We start from the raw sequence: 25211 nt of genomic DNA, 5'->3' as shown, positions 1-25211 counted from the left end.
CCTTGCTTTAATGATTGATTTTCACTTCTGCTTTGAGGCTGTTCTCAAGCCAGGGCACAACCCCGTGGTGACAGAAACCTGGACAGAACAGTTGTGCAGGGGTGGGCTGGCGACAGGCTGCTCTTGTGTCTATCAGTCACCATGCGTGTGTGCTCAGTCGCTGAGTTGTGTCCGACCCTTTTGTGACCCCTTGGAATGCAGACTGCCAGGCTCCTCTGTCCAGGGGTTTTCCCAGCAAGAATACTGGAGTGGGTTGCTATTTCCTCCTCCAGCGGATGGATCTCCCTGACTCAGGGATCAAACCTGCATCTCCTGCATTTGCTGGTGGATTCTTTACCACTGAGCCACCCGGGAAGCCTTCTTCAGTCCCCAGGACCTGTTTTTTTTTTTTTTTCCATTCCAGCTCCAAATGGCTTTTACAACCTTAGACTACTTCATTCCCACCCAGTAAATCCCTTTACATTCAAACGATGAGTTTGATGCTGTCGTGTGAATGCTGGTGGAAAAGCCTTGTTTGTCTCATTCTATGTTCCACACTCATCTTGGAAGAACTGACACAGCTCAAACTCTGGCTGGTAAGTACGCTGCCTCAAGGCCGGCCCGGATCCTGTTCTGGTTCTGGTAAGTTCTCCCAGGGTACCTGGCATAGGTCTGCGGGCCCACAGACACCCCATCAGTACTGGGTGATTGACTGGCTGAACCAAAGGTCAAGAGAGACTAAGGGGGAAGGAATGAGGTCAGACCGAAATCTGTCAATCTTTAACAACAGAGAGAAAACTCAGTTTTCAATAACTTGGCTTCGCAGAACTTGTATCCGCACCTGGTTTTAAATCTCAGGATCTCAGCTCAGAAATCGTGTTTTGCCAAGTGAGGGAGAAGAGAAAAGCATTATGTGTTCTTATCTACTCTTTCCATTACCACCCACAGGCCCCATTTCCACGACTTTGTTGGGAAGTTACCCAGGAGACCACAGAGCATGCTGTCTTTTCACACTTCGCATTTTCATCATCGAGGATTATTTTAAAATCTGACGATAAGTCGCCTGTGGAAGTCTATCCTGTCACCTCCGTGTGGGTATCACAATGATTCGAAACAGACTTCACAACAATAAACATAGGACAAACAAGACATTGCATCTTGGTTATTGCCAGTCACCATGAAAAAACAAGGACAGTCATGCCAACCTTGTTCATTAGGAAGGCTGGGGTGTTTCTGTCAAGTGACTTGAAATGTGCACACCCCTCTACACCAGAGCATCTGAAAAGAGCTGCTTTTTCTCCTTCAGGTTAGTTTGCTGGTTGTGAACTGGCAGTGCCCTTCCCCCAAATAAAACTATTAGTTGCCAATATTAAAAAATTGGGAGTTTTCACAGAGATATATAATTTCTTTTTTGGGGGGGATTAAAAAAAAAGAAAGATGGATACATGTATATGTATGTCTGATTCCCTTCACTGTTCACCTGAAACGATTACAACATTGTCAATTGGCTATACCCCAACACAAAATGTTTTTGGTATTAAAAAAATAAAAAACAACATTTTTGTTTTTAAAAAAAGGAAGATGTGGCAATTCAGAGCCCAGACGCTCATGCAGCAATGGCCGAACCCGCGGCAAAGCCCCTGCTCTTCAAATACCAACGGCTCCATGCTCCAGACCCCAGAGGCATGAGTTTTTGGCTTCTGGCTTAATTTAGTAAGTCATCAAAATAGATTAGTCACCTGCTTTGAGCCAGACACTGAGAGGTAGGGACACACAAAGCAGCTTACCCGTCCACATCCCCAGGCTCAAAATGTTCTATGTCAAATAATTACTCCAAATAATACACAGAGAGAACACGTCCCTTCCTCCTTATACAGCAATTCTTTATTTTTTACTGACACATATCGCATTTCTAGGGGTGACTCCCTGGGCATTTGCAGTATGTTCTCTTCACTCCTGAAATTATACTCTTATGCAAGTGAATGGTGGGGATGCTAGTATGGAGATGACCTAGATTCCGCGCAAACGTTTACAAACCACAGTTGGTTTCTTTAGCAATTGTTAGGGAAGACAGGATTGGGACATACCAGGGAGGTGCATGGCACAGCTGAGAATCAGCACTGATGGATTTCTGCAGAACTGGTTTATAGATGAATGGAGACGGAAAGTTTTGGTTACCACCGATATTCGGCAACACGAGTTAGAAAGATGATCTAGAGGTAGCTTGAGATCCGGGTATTCTCAAGGTGAGGCTTTTAAAGATACGTTTCAAAAGATCCTTTTGAGAAGACAGTGTTTTAAAGTGGTCTTGTAAGATTCTCGGATACAGTTTGATCCATCTTCTTATGTGAAAAGGACTCTTAGTAAGAGGGAGCCTGACTTCATCCTTGAGTGTGAGCTGCCCCAGAGGCTGTGGTGTTGCTAGCGCTCCCCTTGTGGGGGTGAAATTCCATGAAACACTCAGCGATCTGTGGCCAGGGTTGGCTGAGCCCCTACTTCTGCTCCTGTAACCAACCCCCCCGACAACCAACCAAAACCCCAACAGTCACTGGCTGCTCCTGGACTCTGAGACACAGGTTGTCGTGCAGGAGGTTTGTTAGGGAGTATGATAGCTCAGCTGGTAAAGAATCCGGAGACCCTGGTTTGATTCCTGGGTTGGGAAGATCCGCTGGAGAAGGGATAGGCTACCCACTCCAGTATTCTTGGGCTTCCCTGGTGGCTCAGTTGGTAAAGAATCCGCCTGCAATGTGGGAGACTCTGGTTCAATCCCTGGGTTGGGAAGGTCCCCTGGAGAAAGGAAAAGCTAGCAACTCCAGTGTACTGGCCTGGAGAATTCCATGGACTGTATAGTCCACAGGGTCATAAAGAGTCGGACATGACTGAGCAACTTTCACACTTCACATAAGTTAATCACCAGAAATTTCTCATAAATATGACTGACTTAAACTGGACACCATGAAAATACTACTGAGTCCACTCCAAATAATTAGCTCATCTCCCCAGGTAAAGAACTTCTGAAGGAATATGGTAGTGAACTGTATGAACTAAGTCGCTTCAGTCATGTCCAATGCTTTGCAACTCTACAGACTGTCAGGCAAGAATATTGGAGTGGGCTGCCCTGCTCTCCTCTAGGGCATCTTCTGGACCTGGGGATTGAACCCTCATCTCGTATGCATCTCTGCTGCATTAGCAGGCAGGTTCTTTACCCCTAGCGCCACTTGGGAAGCCACAAGTAAACCCAACCGTTTAAACTTTGAGTATAAACCAGGTCAACCAAAACCCTGAATCCCTCCCGGGAGTTTGTCCTAATGAAATCCTCAGGGCTGTGGGAAAAAATTTCGATGAAAATACATTCTCTGCACTGTTCTTTATGCAAATAACACACTAGAGCAAACTAATCATTTGATCAGAAACCAGCTAATAAATATGCTGTATCAGTACACTACCGGAGAAGGCAATGGCACCCCACTCCAGTACTCCTGCCTGGAGAATCCCATGGATGGAGGAGCCCGGAAGGCTACAGTCCACGGGGTGGCAAAGAGTTGGACATGACTGAGCGACTTCACTTTCACTTTTCACTTTCATGCATTGGAGAAGGAAATGGCAGCCCACTCCAGCACTCTTGCCTGGAGAATCCCAGGGACGGGGAGCCTGGTGGGCTGCAGTCCATGGGGTCGCTAAGGGTTGGACACGACTGAGCAACTTCACTTTCACTTTCATGCATTGGAGAAGGAAATGGCAGCCCACTCCAGTGTTCTTGCCTGGAGAATCCCAGGGATGGGGGAGCCTGGTGGGCTGCAGTCTATGGGGTCACACAGAGTCGACACGACTGAAGTGTCTTAGCAGCAGCCACAGCAGTACACTACAGAGCCACTCATACCTCACAGGAAGGAAGTGAAAACTATTTAACGACATAAAAAAGATGTTCACAACTTGCTATTTAGAGGGGGAAAAAAACCCAGTTTTCAAAGCAGTGTTTACTGTTGTGACTTCATCTTGATGAAAAGAAAGACTGCAGTGCTTTCTTTTATTCGCTTCTTCGGACTTATTAGAATTTCTACAATGCACATTTATTATTTTTGTAACAAAAAAAGGCTTTTCTTTTCCCCCACTCCCCACTATCTGTTCTATATCAATATTGGATCAAGGACCATGGTTAACAGATACACTAACTAAGGCAGAAGGTTAGAGAGGAAATCTACTTTTATTTTTTTTAACATAGCAGTCTGGTGTCCTGGGACTTCCTAGGTGGCTTGGTGGTAAAGAACCTACCTGCCAATGCCAAAGATGCAGGAGATGCGGGTTCAATCCCTGGGTTGGAAAGATCCCCTGGAGGAGGATATGGCAACCCATTTTCTGGAAAATCCCATGGACAGAAGATCCTGGAGGGCTACAGTCCACAGCGTCACAAAAAGTTGGACACGACTGAGTGACTGAGCATGCATGCATGCACTGGTGTCATGACCTTTACTTCATTATTCCCAAGCCTTGTGTTTTTACCTCATTAATATTTGGAAGTTTCAACTGTGGGAAGAATCCCATTTCTAATCTAAATATCTTTAACAAACAGATTTCACCAGAAAACGTTCATTTTGTTTACCTTTGGTAAGGTCTCCAGCCAGCCCTCTTTAGCTGGTGAATGTCCAAGTGTGTGGACTGAGCCTGTCTCCCCGGAATCAAGGCCATGCACTGGCCAGAACAGGGTCCTGTGATTCTATTTGGCTCCACAGTGTGAGTCACTGGGCTGAGCAGACCTCACACGTTCTGTAGGCTCCACAGTATGGTCAGCACAGAATATCTGATTGTGGGGCAAAGATCTCCCATCCAGGTCATTCAAATGTCCCCCAGGGCAATGTCTTCTCAGAGCAAAACTACAGAGCTCTTTCCTGTCCCTGCCAAGTCTCCACACCTATTGCTTCCTCAGCTGCGTTTTTGTTTTTTTTTTCCCTCTGTCCTTTTGTTCCAGAATCACATCCAATCTTTTCCTTTCTTCTTGAGACAATCCTGCCTTCTGCATCTCCCTTCTAACAAGACTCAGTTCAGTTCAGTTGCTCAGTCATGTCCGACTGTTTGTGACCCCATGGACTACAGCACACCAGGTCTCCCTGTCCATCACCAACTCCTGGAGCTTACTCAGACTCATGTCCATTGAGTCGGTGATGCCATCCAACCATCTCATGCTCTGTCATCCCCTTTTCCTCCCACCTTCAATCTCTCCCAGCATCAGGGTATTTTCCAGTGAGTCAGTTCTTCATATCAGGTGGCCAAAGTACTGGAGTTTCAGCTTCAACATCAGTCCTTCCAATGAATATTCAGGACTGATTTCCTTTATGAATGACTGGTTGGATCTCCTTGCAGTCTAAGGGACCCTCAAGAGTCTTCTCCAACACCACAGTTCAAAAGCATCAATTCTTCAGTGCTCAGCTTTCTTTATAGTCCAACTCTCACATCCATACATGATTACTGGAAAAACCATAGCTTTGACTGGAATTACGTAATAAACCTTTCCCCGTGACTGTGTTCACAATGACAACTGTTTAATGTATAAGACCTGCCCGAGAATTTGGATTTAATCATCAACTTCTGAAGATCAAAGTCTCAGTCAAAAGTGAATGCATTACTAACAGGGAAATTCCAGGCAGCAAGTCAGTTACAGCGTAAAATTCCTTGGACAGGTGGGTTCTCCCAGAGCTAGGTGTTTCCCTGGAGAAGACAATGGCAACCCACTCCAGTACTCTTGCCTGGAAAATCCCATGGATGGAGGAGCCTGGTAGGCTGCAATCCATGGGGTCGCTAAGAGTCGGACACGACTGAGTGACTTCACTTTCACTTTTCACTTTCACGCACTGGAGAAGGAAATGGCAACCCACTCCAGTGTTCTTGTCTGGAGAATCCCAGGGACGGGGGAGCCTGGTGGGCTGCCGTCTATGGGGTCGCACAGAGTGGGACACGACTGAAGTGACTTAGCAGCAGCAGGTGTTTCCCTACCTGCAGATAAGACATTATTTTTCAAGCATCTTCGCTGAGCAGCATCTTGTGTGGGCTGTTTGGAGTTAAGGACAGATTTCCTTGTTTGAAGAAAACTCCTCATTTGTTGATCATTCAACCACCATTTATTAAGGATCTGCTCTGAGCCTTCTCAGATTCCATGGCTGGGTTAAATTACACCTACCACATAGTCTCATAACACCGAGAACCTCCAGTGTTTAGTATTTATCACATATTCTTGACCGCACCTCACAGCTTCTGGTAGTTTATTTCCCTCACCAGGGATCAAACCCCAGGCCCTCGGCAGTGAGAGCTCGGAGTCCTACCGCTGGATTGCCAGGGAATTCACTTTATCACATTTTAGTTGGTTTCCTCCACTAAACTATGGAGAAAGCAATGGCAACCCACTCTAGTACTCTTACCCAGGAAATCCCATGGTCAGAGGAGCCTGGTAGGCTGCAGTCCATGGAGTCACTAAAAGTCGGACACGACTGAGCGACTTCACTTTCCCTTTTCACTTTCACGCACTGGAGAAGGAAATGGCAACCCACTCCAGTGTTCTTGCCTGGAGAATCCCAGGGACGGGGGAGCCTAGTGGGCTACAGTCCATGGGGTCTCAAAGAGTCGGACACAACTAAGTGACCAACACACAGGCACACACACACACAGTACTCTGTGAGGGGTTCAGAAGCCTAAGACACAGTTCCTGCCATCACAGGGGCTTAATATTATAGCCTGTGAGATGAGACTGCAACTCTAGTGATGAGATAATATACATGAGCCATCTGTGTTGCGGGCAGTGAAAGCTCAGGATATTGGAGGTGGAGGTAGGGATCAGTGATGATCCTGTCTCAATACCCAATTAGCCCAGCTATGGAAAGTCCTGTGGGTTAAGGCCTTAAAAATAGGGTTAGATTTTTAAATGAGAAGGAAAAGGATATAGCCCTGTATTTTCTCATTACTACCTGAATATAAGGTACTGTTGTTGTTCAGTGGCTCAGTTGCGTCCAAATCTCTGCGACCCCATGGACTACAGAACGTCAGGCTTCCCTGTCCTTCCCTGTCTCCTGGAGTTTGCTCAAACTCATGTCCGTTGAGTCGGTGATGCCATCCAACCATCTCATCCTCTGTCGTCCCCTTCTCCTCCAGCCCTCAATCTTTCCCAGCATCAGGGTCTTTCCCAGTGAGTCAGCTCTTTGCATCAGGTGGCCAAAGTATTGGAGCTTCACCTTCAGCATCAGTCCCTCCTGTGAAGATTCAGGGCTGATTTCCTTTAGGATGGACTGGTTTGCTCTCCTTGCTGTCCAAGGGACTCTCAAGTCTTCTCCAGCACCACAGTTTGAAAGCATCAAAGGTATTAGGAAAGTTAACATTTTCTTCATCCACAATCATGCCAACTCAAAAAAGGAGTTGCTTTTTATTAAAGACATACACAGTGTGATTTTGAAGAAACTTGAATGCCTGTATTTTGGCATGGCATTGGTTAAGTGTTGGTATTTATTAGTCTGATGTCCTGGATTTCTCGGGAAATCCTACTTTTGTTAGTTTGATTTATTTCTAAAATACAAAACAACCATGCAGTACATGTGGCTACATTTTTAATATTTTGGTAAAAATATCAAAATAAATGAACTTATTAGACAAGATCTTCTGTTAGTTCACAGACTCAATCTGGGGTTTTTGAATACAGCATCCATCAATGTAGGGAGGATGCAGAGAGCTACTATAAAGACATTTTTGGCAGATGGAATTTTCTGAAGAGAGCTGTCACAAATCTTCCTTCCCACATGCTCTTGTAGAACCTTGTCATTCCCCCACCAAGAGGACAGTTACGTCTCTTCTGGCCTTGAACATGGGTGAGCCTTTGTGAGAGTCTCAACAGACACTAGGGGCTTCCCTAGTGGCTCAGATGGTAAAGAATCTGCCTGCAAAGAAGGAGATCTGGGTTCGATCCCTGGGTCAAGAAGATCCCCTGGAGAAGGGAATGGAAATCTGCTCCAGTATTCCTGCCTTGGAGAATCCCATGGACAGAGGAGCCTGGCAGGCTGCAGTCCGCTAAGAGATGGACACAACGTAGTGAATGAACACCAACCACAGACACGATAGGGTGGAAATGGCATCACATAACTTCCGAGGCTAGAGCATAAAAGGCCATGCACTCGTGCCTTGTTCTCTTGGAAACCAGTCACCATGCTGTCGGGAAGCCCAGGCAGCCCGTGGAGAGGAACTGAGGCCCCTGGCCCAAAGCCCTGGCTGAGCTACCAAACAAGAGCTGGCACAACTTGCCAACCGTGTGAGTGTGGCCTCTGGAGTGGCTTCCCCGGCATCCAGCCAGGCAAACCCAGCAGACGCCATGTGGAGGCGAGAAGAGTCACCTCGGCGGAACTGCAGAATCCTGAGCAAAATAAATGACTGCTGCTGTTTTCAGCCGCTGACTGCGGGGTGGTTTGTTTCCCAGAAATAGGAACTGGAAGAATGTTTCAGAGATGTGTGGAAATGGCCAGGTCTCTGTAATTGATTAGACTTGGATGGCAGGGAAGGAAAGACTGAACCGATGGACTGCTTTCCCACTGAGAGTAGGATCCTTCACAGGCAGAGGGAAAGGCAGAGGATGGATGGTTAGGTTAGGGGTTGAGGTTGGGAAGGTGACTCTGGTTTTTCGTCATTTATATAAAGTGGCCGCTTTTTACCTGGCCATGGACAGGAAGGATGTAACAGAGTGGGAAAGAGCATGGACTCTGGAGCCAGGCTGTCTGGGTTGGAGCCCTGGCATTGACATTTCTCAGCTGTGTGACCTTGGACAAGGTTCTTCACTCCCATGTGCTTCAGTTTCTTTGTCTGTAAAAGAAGGATCATAACAACAGAACCATCCTCATAAGTTGTGACGGTCATAACCTAATGTCTAAAAAGGGCTTGGCACAGAGGAAGTTCTAGGAAAGTGTCTGCTGTTGTGATCCACATAACTCTGGGCCTTGCATAGTGAGGCAGGCTGAAGACTGGCCTCTCAAAGACATCCACATCCTAATCCCTGGGACTCTGAACACAGGACCTTACAGAGCATAGAAGACCTTGCAGGTGTGACTAAACTGAGGACATGGGAGATGACCTTGAGATTGTCCGGGGACAGTAAGAAGGAGGCAGGAAGGTTGGAGTTGGACCCTGATATGATGATGGAAGAAGGTCGAAGTGATGTGAGCCTGTGAACCAATGCTTTCGACTCTAGAACTTGAAAAAAGGCAGGGAAACCAACTCCTGATTTTAGCCCACTGAGTGATTTTGGCGTTTTGACTTCCAGCACTGTAAGATAATAAACCTGTGTGGTTGCAGGCACTAAAACTGTAGTAGTTTGTTACAGCAGAAATAGGAAACGAATCCAGATTTTAACCTTGAGGGAGATTATAGAACATGGAGTAGATAGAATGAAAAGAAGATGAATCAACTGAAGATGAATCAATTTTGGAATCAGTAAGACATCTCTTGATTCCTCTTTTCCTGTCTTAGCATTGTTGGGACATTTCCTCTTTAATCTTAGCTTGTGGAGTAGCCAAAGTCCCAGCTCTGATATAAGCACAGACTCCAGACCTCGTTTGCTGGGATTCTTCCATCAGTGGGTGCCACCCAGGAAGACCACAGTGGTTATACACCGACAGCATCTGCCCTGACTGTGGATATCTTTTCTGACTGGTCAGTGCCCACAAGGTCCTAGTTGCTATAAATTTTGAATATTACCTCTAGATGTAAAACTGAATTTTCTCTTCTGTAACTTAGGCACAATCTAAGTCAAAGGTGACTGCTTCCATAAAATTAAAAGACACTTGCTCTTTGGAAGGAAAACTATGACAAACCTAGACAGCATATTAAAAAGCAGAGACATTACTTTGCCAACAAAGGTCCATCTAGTCAAAGCAATGGTTTCTCCATTGGTCATGTATGGATGTGAGAGTTGGACTATAAAGAAAGCTGAGTGCTGAAGAATTGACGCTTTTGAATTGTGGTGCTGGAGAAGACTCTTGAGAGTCCTTTGGACTGCAAGGAGATCCAACCAGTCCATCCTAAAGGAGATCGGTCCTGAATATTCACTGGAAGGACTGATGCTGAAGCTGAAGCTCCACTACTTTGGCCACCTGATGCAAAGAACCCACACATTGGGAAAGACCCTGATGCTGGGAAAGATTGAGGGCCGAAGGAGAAGGGAGGTGGCAGAGGATAAGATGGTTGGATGGCATCACCGACTCAATGGACATGAGTCTGAGCAAACTCTGGGAGACAGTGAAGAAGAGGGGAGCCTGGTGTGCTACAGCCCATGGGGTCACAGAGTCAGACATGACTTAGTGACTGAACAACAACTACAAAAGTCAAAGGTGGTACAATTAGCCTAAGTAAGTAGCTCTCACAATGTACTTTCAAAGGAGCAGCATCTCTTTGCCTGGGAATGTGTTAGAAGTGCACAGTTTTGCCCCACCTACTGTACCAGATAGAATTCTAAAATGGCCCACTGTCCCCCTTCCCCGGTGGACATGCCAGGCATAACATTGTCTCCAGGACCATGGCCACGATGGGTTTTACCCATGACTGGCTTATGACTCTTTGCAACCCCATGGACTGTAGCCTGTTGGGCTCCTCTGTCCTTGGGATTCTCCAGGCAAGAATACCAGAGTGGGTTGCCATTTCCCTCTCCAGTGTCACACCACACAGTTTGTGAAAAGGCGATTAGCCAGGCTGAGGCCTTAGAAGAGACCAGGCTCTTTCTGAAGTCAGAGATTTGACATGTGAGAGAGATCCCTTGTCACTGGCTTGACAGAGGAAGGGGTCAGGATGTAAGTTGCCTCAAGAGGAGAGGGTGGCCTTGGAAGGAAATGGGGATCTGAGCATCTGCAGAAGCAGATTCTTCCCCAGACCTCCAAAGAGGAAGGCAGCCCCACCCGTGACTTGATGCTAGTCTTGCATGACCTGGAGCAGAGAAGCTGGCCACACCACACCCTGACTCTTGACTACACACCCTGACTTCTGACTCCAGACCTCCCAGCTAATAAGTGGGTGTTGAGTTGAGCCATTCCACTTGTGGTATTTCATTACACAGCGGAGAATATATTTACTGAATCAGAAGCTCTGGGTTTTAACAAGCCCTCCAGGTGACTGGAATGCACACGCAAGTTTGAGCACCTCTGGTGTCCACAAGGGGCCCACCCAGCAGAGATTGGGCAACTTCAGATGTGGTAAGCATCAGCTGCAGCTGTCCTAGCATATATTCCAAGAGTCTTTCTGCTCCTCTGCTGCATTTGAAAAAGTTTTAAAAAGCACACACACACAAACACACACAATGTTCCAGACTTGCCCTTTTCAGGTGGAACATCAGACAGATCATTAGACATTCTGCAAATACCAGACAAGGGGGGCCATGCAATCTTCCCTTTCCTCCTTCAACCTAACAGTTCAGGGCAGTTGGAGCTATTACCCATAAAACAGCCACAGAAGGAAAGTCCTAAGGGAAGTGGGGCCAGGGAAGGCAGGACCACACATCATCTTCCGAGGGGCTGCAAGCAGTGCCAGGTTGACCTGAGTTTCCAAAACTGAAAAAGCAGGGCCTACCTCCTAGCGTGGCTGTGAGGCTGTTAAAGCCACACCCCAGGGCTCAGGAAAGGGCCTGGCACAGGGACACGGAGGTGGGGGTACCTGTCCTGCCTCTGTCCCTGGTTCCATCTTCCCCCAGTTCATCCTTCTGCACCCTTCTCACTTCTCCCAGCTTTTCTGATTTGTCTTTTTTTGATTAGTGTTCACATGGTTTATCTTTCTCTAACCTATTTATTTCATTTTGGCCATGTTGTAGATCAAACCAGTCCATCCTAAAGGAAACTGACTGAATATTTACTGGAAGAAGGACTGATGCTGAAGCTGAAGCTCCAATACTTTGGCCACCTGATGCAAAGAGCTGACTCATTGGAAAAGATCCTGATGCTGGGAAGGATGGAAGGCAGAAGGAAGAGGAGAAGGAGGAGGTGGCAGAGGATGAGATGGTTAGATAGCATCACTATTCAATGGAAGTGAATTTAAGAAATTCCAGGAGATAGCGAAGGGCAGTGGAGCCAAGCATGCTGCAGTCCATGGGGGTTGCAAAGAGTCAGATGCAACCGAGTGACTGAACAATAAAAAGGGCAGCCTGCTTATCTGAAGGGACGGCTGGAAGCTCCGCCCAGTTCGCTGCAGGATGCTTTGCATATGGGACCTGGAGTACAGGGAGAAGGAAGCATGGGGGAAGGATGCTGGAAGGTGAGCCTCAGAGAACGCACCACGGCTCACTCTTCTTTGAGATGTTCCCAAGCCAGGTGTTAAGAACCCACCTGTCCTCTCCTTGTGAGCCCTCCTATGGCCTCCATTCACCCTCAGGAGAAAAACCCAGCCTCGTGACAAGTGGTTCCTGCCATCCCTTGGGGCAAGTCCCACCCGCGACGCAGGCCAGTTCCGGCCACTGCCCTGGTTCATGGTTGCTGCCCCGGCCAGGTCTTCACGTCTCAGGACCTTTATCCAGGCAGCTCTCTGCTGGGCCGCCTCCCATGTCTGCTCCAAGTCTGAGTCCCACGTGAAAAACAACAGAAACCCGACTCCTCAGAGCTGCTGCCCCTTGGACATGGCTGAGTCCTCTGTTAAGCACTCCTTTTCATTCCTAGCACACGTTGACAGCGGTAACTGGTCTGGAGTTTAGGACTGGAAAGTGATCTTCCTGCTGCCTGCCACATCCAGCCCAGGTCCCGGACCCCGGGAGACTGCTCAGATTCTCTGTGGACTGAGTGACTGAATGAATTCATGATCGTGTTCTCTGTAAACTCCAAAATATTGAACTGAAAAGAGGAATTCAGGGGAAAAAAAGGAAAGAAAAAGATACCTGGCACTTTTAAAACTTGTAAATTAGTGGAGGAAAATCTGATTTGGGGTTCGTTTCCTTGGTCATTCATCAAGCTTTTTCGCTGAGCATCTTCTGAGGAGGAGCCATGCTAGCCCCTGAGAGAGAGCAAGTGAAGGAGACACTGCCCTGCTCTCTGGAAACATCCACTTTCCATCAGAGCTTCCCTGGTGGCGCAGATAGTAAAGAGTCTGCCTGCAATGGTGGGAGACCTGAGTTCAACCCCTGGGTTGGGAAGATCCCCTGGAGAAGGGAAGGGCAATCCACTCCAGTATTCTTCCTTGGAGAATCTCATGGACAGAGGAGTCTGGTGGGTTATAGGCCATGGGGTCACAGAGAGTTGGACATGACTGAGCGACTAACACTTTGACTTTCACTTAGAACTGGGGGGCTTCCCAGGTGACTCTAGTGGTACAGAACCTGCCTGCCAATGCAGGAGACGTAAGGGACGCCAATTAGATCCCTGGGTCAGGAAGACCCACTGGAGGAGGGCACAGCAACCCACTCCAGTATTCTTGCCTGGAGAATCACATGGACAGAGGAGCCAGGAGGGCTACAGTCCATGGGGTCACAAAGGGTCAGACATGACGGAGGCGACTTAGCACTCACTCCCTGGAACTATACTTTACGTCTTAGCCAACAGCAGCACCAGTGACATGCGCAGAAGGCGAGCCCAGGGTACCACTGGGTGGGAGTGGGGAAGCCTCATAAGGCTGGGCCATGTGAACACCATGGCGCATCCCTGAAGGCCAGGGGGCAGTGAGATAAGATGGAGGCACTTGATATGTGGACGAAGCTTCTCCTCCGGCCCCCCGTCAATGGTGTGAGAGCTGCTGGGACCACCTTTCCCCTGCCCTGCACCTGCAACCGGGGTGCCTGCAATCTGGTTCAGCAGCACCCCCTGACTTCTCAGTGGAGCGCAAACTAAACCAGGAGGCAAGAGCTAAGCAAAGTCACAAGACCAGCACCCCTCCCCTACACCCTGGCTTTGTTTCACTGTCTCCTCAAGTTTGCTTCCTGCTCTGGGGTGGGGAGACCACAGCACTGCACGGTGGGCAGCAGGCCTGGTCAGCATGTGTCACCCACCCTTCCGAAGCCCAGCCGGAAGACTATCTGAACTGCAACTTCGTATTTTCCAACAAAAGGCTGGGCTGGTGACATATGTGAGTGTGGGTCCCCACTGAGAACCGATCTGAGTCCTGACTAAGAAGGTCATTTTGCAAATGAGGAAGTATATCTTGGGCTCCTTGTGGTTTCTGATGAAAGCTGCTGCAATGTGGGACACGGGTGAAAGAACACTGAGAAAAGAGATGAGGTCACTCAGTCTGCCCCCCTGTGAAGGACTGGGGGGGGCGGGTGTTGAGTGGGAAGATCCTTTATGTCCTAAGAGTCAAGTGAGCCTATGGCTTGTCTCAGCATTTCTCAGGACTTTTACACTCATTTTTTTTTTTTTAGTACAAAGCTATGGTTTTTCCAGTAGTCATGTATAGATGTGACAGTTGGTCCATGAAGAAGGCTGAGGGCTGAAGAACAGATGCCAAAGAATTGTATTGTGCTGAGAAGACTCTTGAGAATCCCTTGGACAGCAAGATCAAACCAGTCCATCCTAAAGGAAATCAACCCTGAATTTTCACTGGAAGGACTGATGCTGAAGCTGAAGCTCCAACACTTCAGCCACCTGATGCAAAGAGCCACCTCTTGGAAAAGACTGATGCTGGGAAAGACTGAGGGCAGGAGGAGAAGAGGGTAACAGAGGATGAGAGGGTTGGATGGCATCGCTTGCTCAATGGACAGGAATTTGAGCAACCTCGGGAGATAGTGAAGGACAGGGAAGCTTGGCATGCTGCAGTCTGTGGGGCAGCAGAGTCAGACCCAACTGACCAACAACAATAAACAACTTTATTGACATATAATAAACTTCCCATCTTTGAAATGTACAATTTGACAAGTTTGACTAATGTATATGCCCATGAAACAGGGTGTTTTGGATGAAATGAATTTTCCCATGTGGTCCTGCTCTTTACATTCTAGACTGTTTCAGGGACTCCTCCTTGAAGGCCAGCAGCTCTCCCTGCCCCCGCCCCACTCCCCGACACCTCTGCAACCCCGATGTCGCCCACGATTTACAAACGTTCCTGGAAGGATAATAACTCTGGGATCTAAACTCAAGCAGATTTGTTCTAACGTTCTAAGAACAGCCCCAGCAGGCCAAACACATTCATTTAATGTCTTGTCCAACAGGAAACAATGACCTCTTTTAACAGAGAGTTCCTTTGGAACATGTCATTTCAAATGGGTCCAAAGGAGATATTGTCCAAGTCTCAACTGCTTGGTTGAACACGCGGAAAACTTGGGAGATTTCAGTGCGTCTTGAATAAGATGACATCCCTCAGAGATACAACATGCTCTTGGATCATCGGAAGAGTGGTAAAAGAAAGTGACTTATAGAAATAAAACGGATAACAACAAACATTTCTGTGACTCAGAAAATGCCTAGAAATCACATCAGGCAAAAGTTTACTTTTTTCCATTCAAAAATCCCCCAAAACTCTGCCTAATAACAACCTCCAGCTCCAAACATTTGCTAGCAGGCGGAGAACTTACTAAATTTTGGCTCTAACAGGACATGACATAAAAATCCTGACTCAGTAACTTGTTCACTGTTTCTTCCTTTCCATTAGGTTTGGTTTTGCTTTAAACATAAAAACCATTTTATTTGCTTCAAACTAAGTACAAGCGCTTTCACTTACAAAGCACTTACTGCAATAATTGAGCATTAAAAGATTTGAAAAGAATCCCAATAATGCCAATATATTGTCTACAGTTCAGTTCAGTTCAGTCGCCCAGTCATGTCTGACTCTTTGTGACCCCATGGACTGCAGCACACCAGGCTTCCCTGTCCATCACTAACTCCCGAGGCTTGCTCAAACTCATGTCCATTGAGTCTGTGATGCCATCCAACTATCTCATCCTCTGTTGTCCTTTCTCCTCCTGCCTTCAATCTTTCCCAGCATTAGGGTCTTTTCCAATGAGTCAGTTCTTCACAAATTGTCTGCAGGTGGCCCACACATGAACATGAAATAAAAACCACCTGTAGCTTAAAACTGTCTTTAAAGTTTGAAGATAAACACAGGGTCCTTAAACACTAATAAGCAACTAAGTTATTGTAACCCACCACTTCAGTAAGTAGAAGTCAGGGGACATAAGCAACATCCACTGTTTCAGGAACTGAAGAATAGGAGGAAGCAGGTTCAAAATAGCAATGGGTTTTCCCTTGAGATGTACATGTTACAATAAGTGTTCGATTCCATTTTAGATATGGAAAGAGAGTGTCTTTTTTTCCCACTGAGAGGGGAAACAGGAAGGGCATAAATCGTTTGCCCCATTACAATGTCCTATCTGGAAAATTGAAAAGGTGGAGAAATGATGAGTCACAAGTGTGTGACTTAGTAAAAATGGCCTTCTGGATTACAGGGACATGTCTGCATGAATGAACGCCTCCCACAGCCTTCTCTGTTGGGATCCTTGCTTCAAAACATCCACACAGTGAGCAGCACAGTGGGTTTGGGTGGTGTGTTTTGTTTGGAACCAAAAGGGTCACAGAAAGGCTGCCACCAGGCTGCAGGCAGGCCACTCCCAGAACCAAGGGGCCATGGTGTCAGGGAAGGACTAGGGTCCCTAGCAGCTGGCATCTCAGGACCTGAGCCAGGCACGAGGGACCCTGAGAGATTGGGACGTTTCCAGGGGAGCCAAAAGAAAAGCTTTCCTGGATGATCCATCATCTCCACACTTAGACCCTGACCTGCCATGTAGGCAAACACCCCAGCAGATACAGAAAATCTGGGAGAAGTCCCAGCAGAAAAGGTAAAAATTTGTCACGAAAGGGCCAGGAGAATGAGATAAAACTAAGTATCTCTCCCTCTGCTATGGACTGAATTGTATCTCCCCCGCCCCCCACCCCAATTTCATATATTGAAGACTTCAGCCTTCTTTTTGGTCCAACCCTCACATCCATACATGACAATTGGAAAAACCATGGCTTTGATTAGATGTACGAAATAGAGGAAAACAACAGAATGGGAAAGACTCGGGATCTCTTCAAGAAAATCAGAGATACCAAAGGAACATTTCATGCAAAGATGAGCTCGATAAAGGACAGAAATGGTATGGACCTAACAGAAGCAGAAGATATTAAGAAGAGATGGCAAGAATACACAGAAGAACTGTACAAAAAAGATCTTCACGACCCAGATAATCACGATGGTGTGATCACTGACCTAGAGCCAGACATTCTGGAATGTGAACTCAAGTGGGCCTTAGAAAGCATCACTACGAACAAAGCTAGTGGAGGCGATGGAATTCCAGTTGAGCTATTCCAAATCCTGAAAGATGATGCTGTGAAAGTGCTGCACTCAATATGCCAGCAAATTTGGAAAACTCAGCAGTGTCCACAGGACTGTAAAAGGTCAGTTTTCATTCCAATCCCAAAGAAAGGCAATGCCAAAGAGTGCTCAAACTACCGCACAATTGCACTCATCTCACACGCTAGTAAAGTAATGCTCAAAATTCTCCAAGCCAGGCTTCAGCAATATGTGAACCATGAACTTCCTGATGTTCAAGCTGGTTTTAGAAAAGGCAGAGGAACCAGAGATCAAATTGCCAACATCCACTGGATCATGGAAAAAGCAAGAGAGTTCCAGAAAAACATCTATTTCTGCTTTATTGACTATGCCAAAGCCTTTGACTGTGTGAATCACAATAAACTGTGGAAACTTCTGAAAGAGATGGGAATACCAGAACACCTGATCTGCCTCTTGAGAAATTTGTATGCAGGTCAGGAAGCAACAGTTAGAACTGGACATGGAACAACAGACCGGTTCCAAATAGGAAAAGGAGTACGTCAAGGCTGTATATTGTCACCCTGCTTATTTAACTTCTATGCAGAGTACATCATGAGAAACGCTGGACTGGAAGAAGCGCAAGCTGGAATCAAGATTGCCGGGAGAAATATCAATAACCTCAGATATGCAGATGACACCACCCTTATGGCAGAAAGTGAAGAGGAACTCAAAAGCCTCTTGATGAAAGTGAAAGTGGAGAGTGAAAAAGTTGGCTTAAAGCTCAACATTCAGAAACGAAGATCATGGCATCTGGTCCCACCACTTCATGGGAAATAGATGGGGAAACCATGGAAATAGTGTCAGAATTTATTTTTCTGGGCTCCAAAATTACTACAGATGGTGACTGCAGCCATGAAATTAAAAGACGCTTACTCCTTGGAAGGAAAGTTATGACCAACCTAGATAGCATATTCAAAAGCAGAGACATTACTTTGCCAACAAAGGTTCGTCTAGTCAAGGCTATGGTTTTTCCTGTGGTCATGTATGGATGTGAGAGTTGGACTGTGAAGAAGGCTGAGCGCCGAAGAATTGATGCTTTTGAACTGTGGTGTTGGAGAAGACTCTTGAGAGTCCCTTGGACTGCAAGGAGATCCAACCAGTCCATTCTGAAGGACATCAGCCCTGGGATTTCTTTGGAAGGAATGATGCTAAAGCTGAAACTCCAGTACTTTGGCCACCTCATGCAAAGAGTTGACTCATTGGAAAACACTCTGATGCTGGGAGGGATTGGGGGCAGGAGGAGAAGGGGACGACAGAGGATGAGATGGCTGGATGGCATCACTGACTCGATGGACGTGAGTCTGAGTGAACTCCGGGAATTGGTGATGGACAGGGAGGCCTGGCATGCTGCAATTCATGGGGTTGCAAAGAGTCGGACACGACTAAGCGACTGATCTGATCTGACCTCTGTTGGTAAAGTGATGTCTCTGCTCTTTAATACTCTGTCTAGGTTGGTCATAACTTTTCTTCCAAGGGGTAAGCATATTTTAATTTTGTGGCTGCAGTCACCATCCACAGTGATTGTGGAGCCCAGGAAAATAAAATCTGCCACTGTTTCCAATTTTCCCCCATCTATTTGCCATGAAGTGATGGGACCGGAAGTCATGATCTTAGTTTTTTGAATGTTGAGCTTTAAGCCAGTTTTGTCACTCTCCTCTTCCACCTTCATCAAGAGGCCCTTTAGTTCCTCTTTGCTTTCTGCCATATGGGTGGTGTCATCTGCATATCTGAGGTTATTGATATTTCTCCTGGCAATCTTGATTCCAGCTTGGGATTCATCAGCCTTGTATTTTGCATGATGTACTCTGCATGTAAGTTAAATAAGCACAGTGACAATATATGTGGTGCAGCCAAAAAAGAAAAAAAAAAAAAAGCTATCAAGAGGAACAAAGACCAGAGTTTGCTGTCTCTTTGCCACGTGAGGACATGGCAAGAAGATAATCACCTTCAAGCCTCACCAGCAGGCTTTCGGGAGTTCTCACCAGAACCTGCACCATGTGTGCACCTGACCCCAGACTCCCCAGAATTCAGAACTGTGAGAAATACATGTCTGTTATTTAAGGCATCCAGACTGTGGAATTTCATTTCAGCAGTATGATCTGCCAGTGCTGGAGACATGAAAGACACAGGTTCAATCCCTGCGTCAGGATGATCCCCTGGAGGAGGGCATGGCAACCTACTCCAGTATTCTTGCCTGGAGAATCCCATGGACAGAGGAGCCTGGAGGGCCACAGTCCATAGGGTTGTAAAGACTTGAACACGACTGAAGCAAATTAGTACGTACAGTTCACTACCATATTCCTGTAGAAGTTCTTTACTTGGGGAGATGAGCTAATTATTTGGAGTGGACTCGGTAGCATTTTCATGGTGTCTAGTTTAAGTCAGTCATATTTGTGAGAAACTTCAGGTGATTAATTTATGTGAAGTGTGAAAGTCGCTCAGTCATGTCTGACTCTTTGCAACCTCATGGTCCATACAGTCCATGGAATTCTCGAGGCGAGAATACTGGAGTGGGTAGCCTTTTCCTTCTCCAGGGGATCTTCCCAACCCAGGGATCAAACCTGGGTCTCCTGTATTGCAGGCAGATTCTTTATCAACTGAGCTAAGAAGACTCCCTATCTGTCAGCTTTGGAACCAGGATTGTGAACCGAAGTCTATGAGTTGTAAGCTCACGTTCCTAAGAACTACACTTTACCACTTTGTGAGAAACACTGGATTAAGACATTCAATGTGTTTTAATTACAGGGTACTGTTTGCTTTCAAAACTACATAGGAAACTTGTTTTGCAAGGTTAGATGTGAGCTGGATGATTCAGATTTCTGAAAAAACATACAATAGTCAAGTCAGTTCTCTTAATAAAATGACATCTGATTCCTGCAAAAGCTCTGAAATGACCTCTTAAGACTGGGAAAGCTGAGATTTCAAATGTAAACTTTGGAAAGTGCAGACTTCAAAAGGATAAAAGTGGTCAAACAGGTTAAGTCAGTACGTGCTCAGGATTTACATTTTATGCACTATTGAAACGTTTGAAATAGGAGCATAGTATTTTTTTTTAAACTGAATTATAGTTGCTGTACAATATTATATGTTACAGGTGTATAAGATAGTGATTCACAATTCTAAAGCTTATATCCCATTTATAGTTGTTATAAGATATTGGCTGTTTCCTGTGTTATACAATATATCCTTGTAGCTTACTTTATACCTAATAGTTTGTACCTCTTACTCCCCTACCTTTATATTCCGCTTCCCCTTCCCGCTCCCCCCGGTTACCACTAGCTCACGCTCTACATCAGCGAATCAAGCACAGTACATTTGAACACAACACTTATGTATTTATAATTTAATTACTATTACGGCATCAAAATCTTTGTCTTTAACTACAGTGTGATACAATTGATATTTTGCTAAACATGATGAGAAATAAAAGTTTTCACTGAAAAATATTACTCATAATAATTTAAAAAGCTGTTATGAACGTCTGTATCTTTTAGTAAATCTACTAATGCTGTGGGCTGGCAGAAGAAAGTTAAATTCTGTCTCGTGTGTGTGCTAAGTCGCCTCAGTCCTATTCGACTCTTTGCAGCCCTATAGACTGTGGCCAGACAGGCTCCTCTGTCCATGGGATTTCCAGACAAGAATACTGGAGTGGGTTGCCATGCCCTCTTCCAGGGGATCTTCCTGACCCAGGGATCGAACCCACATCTCTTAGGTCTCCTGCATTAGCGGGCGGGTTCTTTACTAGCGCCACCTGGGAAGCCCCAAATTCTGTCTAGGTGTCATCTAAAGAAAACTTTCTTCCAAGTTTTATATTGTAAATTCAAGCAAAGGACTATCACAGGATAAAGCGATTGCAAAGAAATGCATGTTTTTTCCTCCCTGTGCTTATTCTGTGAGCTTGTTTCTTATTTCGTCTAGGTTCGGTGATTTTGCTGACAGGCACTGCCAAATGAACTGCCCTGTTGTCAACAGCCGGGAGGGGGACTGTGAGATTTCGTTTGCCGGATGCGGTGATATGACCCACTAGGTGTGTCTGACGCATCTCTTCTGTTACGCATGCGCGTTACGGTAACCATCCTATGTAATGAAAGGAAGCCGTGTTGGCCAGTGACTAATGCGCCGTGTTCATGCCTGCCCTGTTTGGGTCCTGGCGTTTTCTGACTCAGGCTGTCAGTGGCTGTTGAAGGTTCTGGGCAAAAGGCTAGAGTCAGGTGCCCAGCAGTCATGGTTTTGGTAGCCTATGTTCAAAACGGCGAAATCTGCCCCTAGGGCACTTTCTCGGACAGCCTATAACTCAGTGTAATTATTATCTTCATTTCTTCAAAACAGTGTTCATTTTGGCACCTGGTGGTTTAGGTGGTTTAAAGATGTAACTGTTACAGGACGGGCTGTGGTTGCTAAAAATCAGTGTTAGTGGTGGGCAGCTAAACCCCCAGAGGACCAATTGTGGAGGTAGATTTGGAAAATGAATACTCTCTCCTCTAGCCCAGGTTGAAACAGGACTGCTCCATACCGCCTTGCTCCCAACTTACCCAAAGCAAAGGGTGATGGTTAACTCCACGAGTGGGATCCTCTGCCGCTAAACAGACTGGGCGGCGTGGAGGGCGTGACGGAGGACAAGGAGGTCAGTAGCCCCCATGGCTGACATGTTTCTCAAATTCACCCATTTGGGGAATATCTGCCACAGGCCAGGCACTGCCGGGGGCCCAGATATGACTCTCCTGTGGTTCTTGGAGGAGCTGGCAGGGCCCCCAGGGTAGACTTGACCCCCCGCACTGACCCCAAGAGCTCCTGGGCACAGAAGCCAGGGGTTCATCTGAGGGCTGACCCCCAGAAGTCCTGCAGCCTCCATGGCGAGGTGGGCCAGGGAGCAGGGAGGAAGCACAGCTGGGACTCCGACACGGCAGAGGCCCATGCTGTTACCCAAGGGGCATTCAGGACGTCTCTCCTGATCCATTTCTCCAGAGTAGAGCCCTCCTCAGGGACCAGAAGTACCACTTGGAGAACGAGGTTGCTGTTGCAATTCTTACTTCCATGGTAAAATCCCAGATCTGCCGTCCCCCTGCTGAGATGCTGATAGGACCATTCTTGAAAAGGAGTGGACAGAATACAAAAGAATCCAAGTTTAAGAAATAATTTTGCAGTTTCAAAGACCTTAGTTATGGGCTGAGTTGGATTCCCTCCCAAATCCCTGTGTTGATGTCCTAACCCCCCAGAACCTACAGAATGTGTCTGTATTTGGAGATGGGGCCTTCAGGGAGCTAGGGATATGGTGTGAGTGTGTGTGTGTGTATGTGTGTGTGTGTTTGTATGTATGCTCAGTCATGTCTGACTCTGCGACCCCATGGACTGTAGGACCTCCATATTCCTCTCTCCATGAGATTTCCTAGGCAAGAATACTGGAGTGGGTAGCCATTCCCTTCTCCAGGGGATCTTCCTGACCCAGGGATTGATCCCTGGTCTCCCACATTGCAGGCAGATTCTTTACTGTCTGAGTCACCCAGGCCAGTGGTAAAGAATCCGCCCAGGAGACTCAGGAAATGTGGTTCGATCCCTGGGACAGGACGATCCCCTGGAGGAGGAAATGGCAACCCACTTCAGTATTCTTGCCTGGGAAGTTCCAAGGACAGAGGAGCCGGGTGGTCTCCAGTTCCAGGGGATTGCAAAGAGTCAGACATGACTGAGCGTGCACACACAACCATATAACCACTCTTACCAAAAATCCTCATATAAAGTCTCTTTAGAAGCACAAATTCCTATCTACAGTTTGCCTGAATGTTTTCAAGGAAAAGGCACTGGAAGAAAACCATTTGGACAGGAATGTCACCACTGGAATGTACAGCCAGCTCTCTTCTGACACACTCAGTGGTGTGTGCAAAGCTCTGCTGTGTATCTGATGGACTCACATCGTGCCATCATCCAGGACCAAGCCCTAAGTCAAGACATTCATACATGCAAAACCATAGAACTCTGTGATGTTGATAAAGTAAGACAGGCAACTTGATGACAGTGATTACACTTGCCTTTTCAAATGCCACATTTTTGGCAATCATTTGGAATGGGGCTTTTTTTTTTTTCTTTCCTAAACAAAGATCCAAGGAAAACAGAGGCATGGCTTTCAAAGGCACCCACAACACCAAGGGAAGCCATCCATGAGGGTGCGAGCAAGCCAAGAGTAACTATTTTTACTCCTACATTCTGAACACTGTTTCTTTTCAAACGGGCTGTGTGAAAGGTTGCTGGCCGGCTTCTAACTGGAAAAGTCACAGAAATTTACCCTTGCAGAAAATATAACAGTTTCTTCCTTGGAAAAAAATAACAAACCCTGAATCATATTTCCCAGGATCTTAAAATAATGATGTCGATTTGCTGGTTTATTTGAAAATTCCATGGTCATAAAATAACCAATGAAAGATTCAATCTATTTCCATCGGAGCAATCAAGGGAGAAAGAGGCAGCTGAAAGCAGCTCTGATGCTTTGATTTAACGATTCCTCAGCAAGTCCAAAACACAAAACCCACCTTCTGACAATGGGTGGCTCTGAAATACAGCAAGCGCTTCAGGGCCTAGGGTGGGGGCCTCCCTGGAGACCATTCTTTCTTCTTTCTTTCTTAAATCAGCCTTAAGGAATTCTTACACCTCTCAAATCGTCACTGGTAGAATGTCCAGCGTTTCTCCCTTGGCCACTAAAGTTGAAATGCTTTCTCGTCCTTCTGAACTTTCTGAGCCCTGCACATTGGTGGATGAAGACAAGGCGGGTGTAATAAAAAAAAAAAAATCTTAGAATGAAGATTAAGAGTAGAGCTTGTGTTATACAGAGAGAAGTCAGAAAAATACTGTATATTAACGCATATATATGGAATCTAGAAAAATGGTACTGATGAACCTATTTTGCAGGGCAGCAAAGGAGACACAGACACAGGGAACAGACTCGTGGGCACAGTGGGGGAAGGAGAGGGTGAGATGAATCGAAAGAGGAGCACTGAAACATGTATATTACCATGTGTAAAACAGCCAGTGGGAATTTGCTATATGACGCAAGGAGTTCCACCTGGTGCTCTGTGACAACCTAAAGGTGTGGGACAGGGTGGGTGGGAGGCAGGCTCAAGAGGGAGGGGACATAGGTATACCATATGTATACATATACATATATACATGGCTCATTCATGCTTTTCACTTTCATGCATTGGAGAAGGAAAGGGCAGCCCACTCCAGTGTTCTTGCCTGGAGAATCCCAGGGACGGGGGAGCCTGGTGGGCTGCCGTCTATGGGGTTGCACAGAGTCGGACACGACTGAAGCGACTTAGCAGCAGCAGCATTCATGCTGATGTGCGCCAGAAACCAACACAACACTGTAAAGCATCCTCCAATTAAAAATAGATTAAAAAAAAAAAAAAAAGAGTAGGGCTCATGGGTCCCATGAGAAGACTTAGACGACCAATTGTTCTAGAAATCTTCTTCATACTAAGAAAGAGTATGGTCACTGGAGAAAGGGAAGGAATTATCAGGCCTTTACAGGCAGAGTCTGGGGCAGACAACCATGCGTGTGGCTCAGAGGATGGCGCGCAGTACGTGATGCTGGCTGAAGGGCCAGCAGGAAACGCCCGCCACGTGCCTGTGAAGTTCCTCCATCCTGGGGTGTTTCCCAGTCCTGCAGGGGGAGGTATGAATGTCATGTCAAGAGACTTGAGGTCGTGGACACACAGGGCTCTGTAGGTATTAGCATCAGGGTATGACACCCTTCGGGGCTGGGCTTCTTGCTAACTCTGCAGACAGAGTTCATTTATGCAATGCTGCCCTGGATGGCCTGGATACTCACGGGATGGCCCCGAGTGGGCAGCACTGGCCTCAGCTGTGACCCATGAGACATGCAGAACACCAGGCCCCACCTGAGACCCAGCAAAGCAGAGTCTGCCTGTTCACAAGGTCCCCGGGTGACACCCACA

The 25211-nt window shown here is 46.6% G+C and overlaps 1 protein-coding gene across 1 annotated transcript in view; it reads right to left on the bottom strand.

The window, feature by feature from the left end:
* RCAN1 (regulator of calcineurin 1) overlaps positions 1 to 25211 on the bottom strand; it is a 119217-nt gene that overhangs the window by 19412 nt on the left and 74594 nt on the right. The window lies entirely within an intron of this gene.

The sequence above is a fragment of the Bos javanicus genome, chromosome 1 (genome assembly GCF_032452875.1).
Source record: "Bos javanicus breed banteng chromosome 1, ARS-OSU_banteng_1.0, whole genome shotgun sequence".
NCBI classification, from domain to species: Eukaryota; Metazoa; Chordata; class Mammalia; order Artiodactyla; family Bovidae; genus Bos; species Bos javanicus.
Note: the sequence above shows the minus strand (reverse complement) of the source record. Positions and strands in the feature narration are given on the sequence as shown.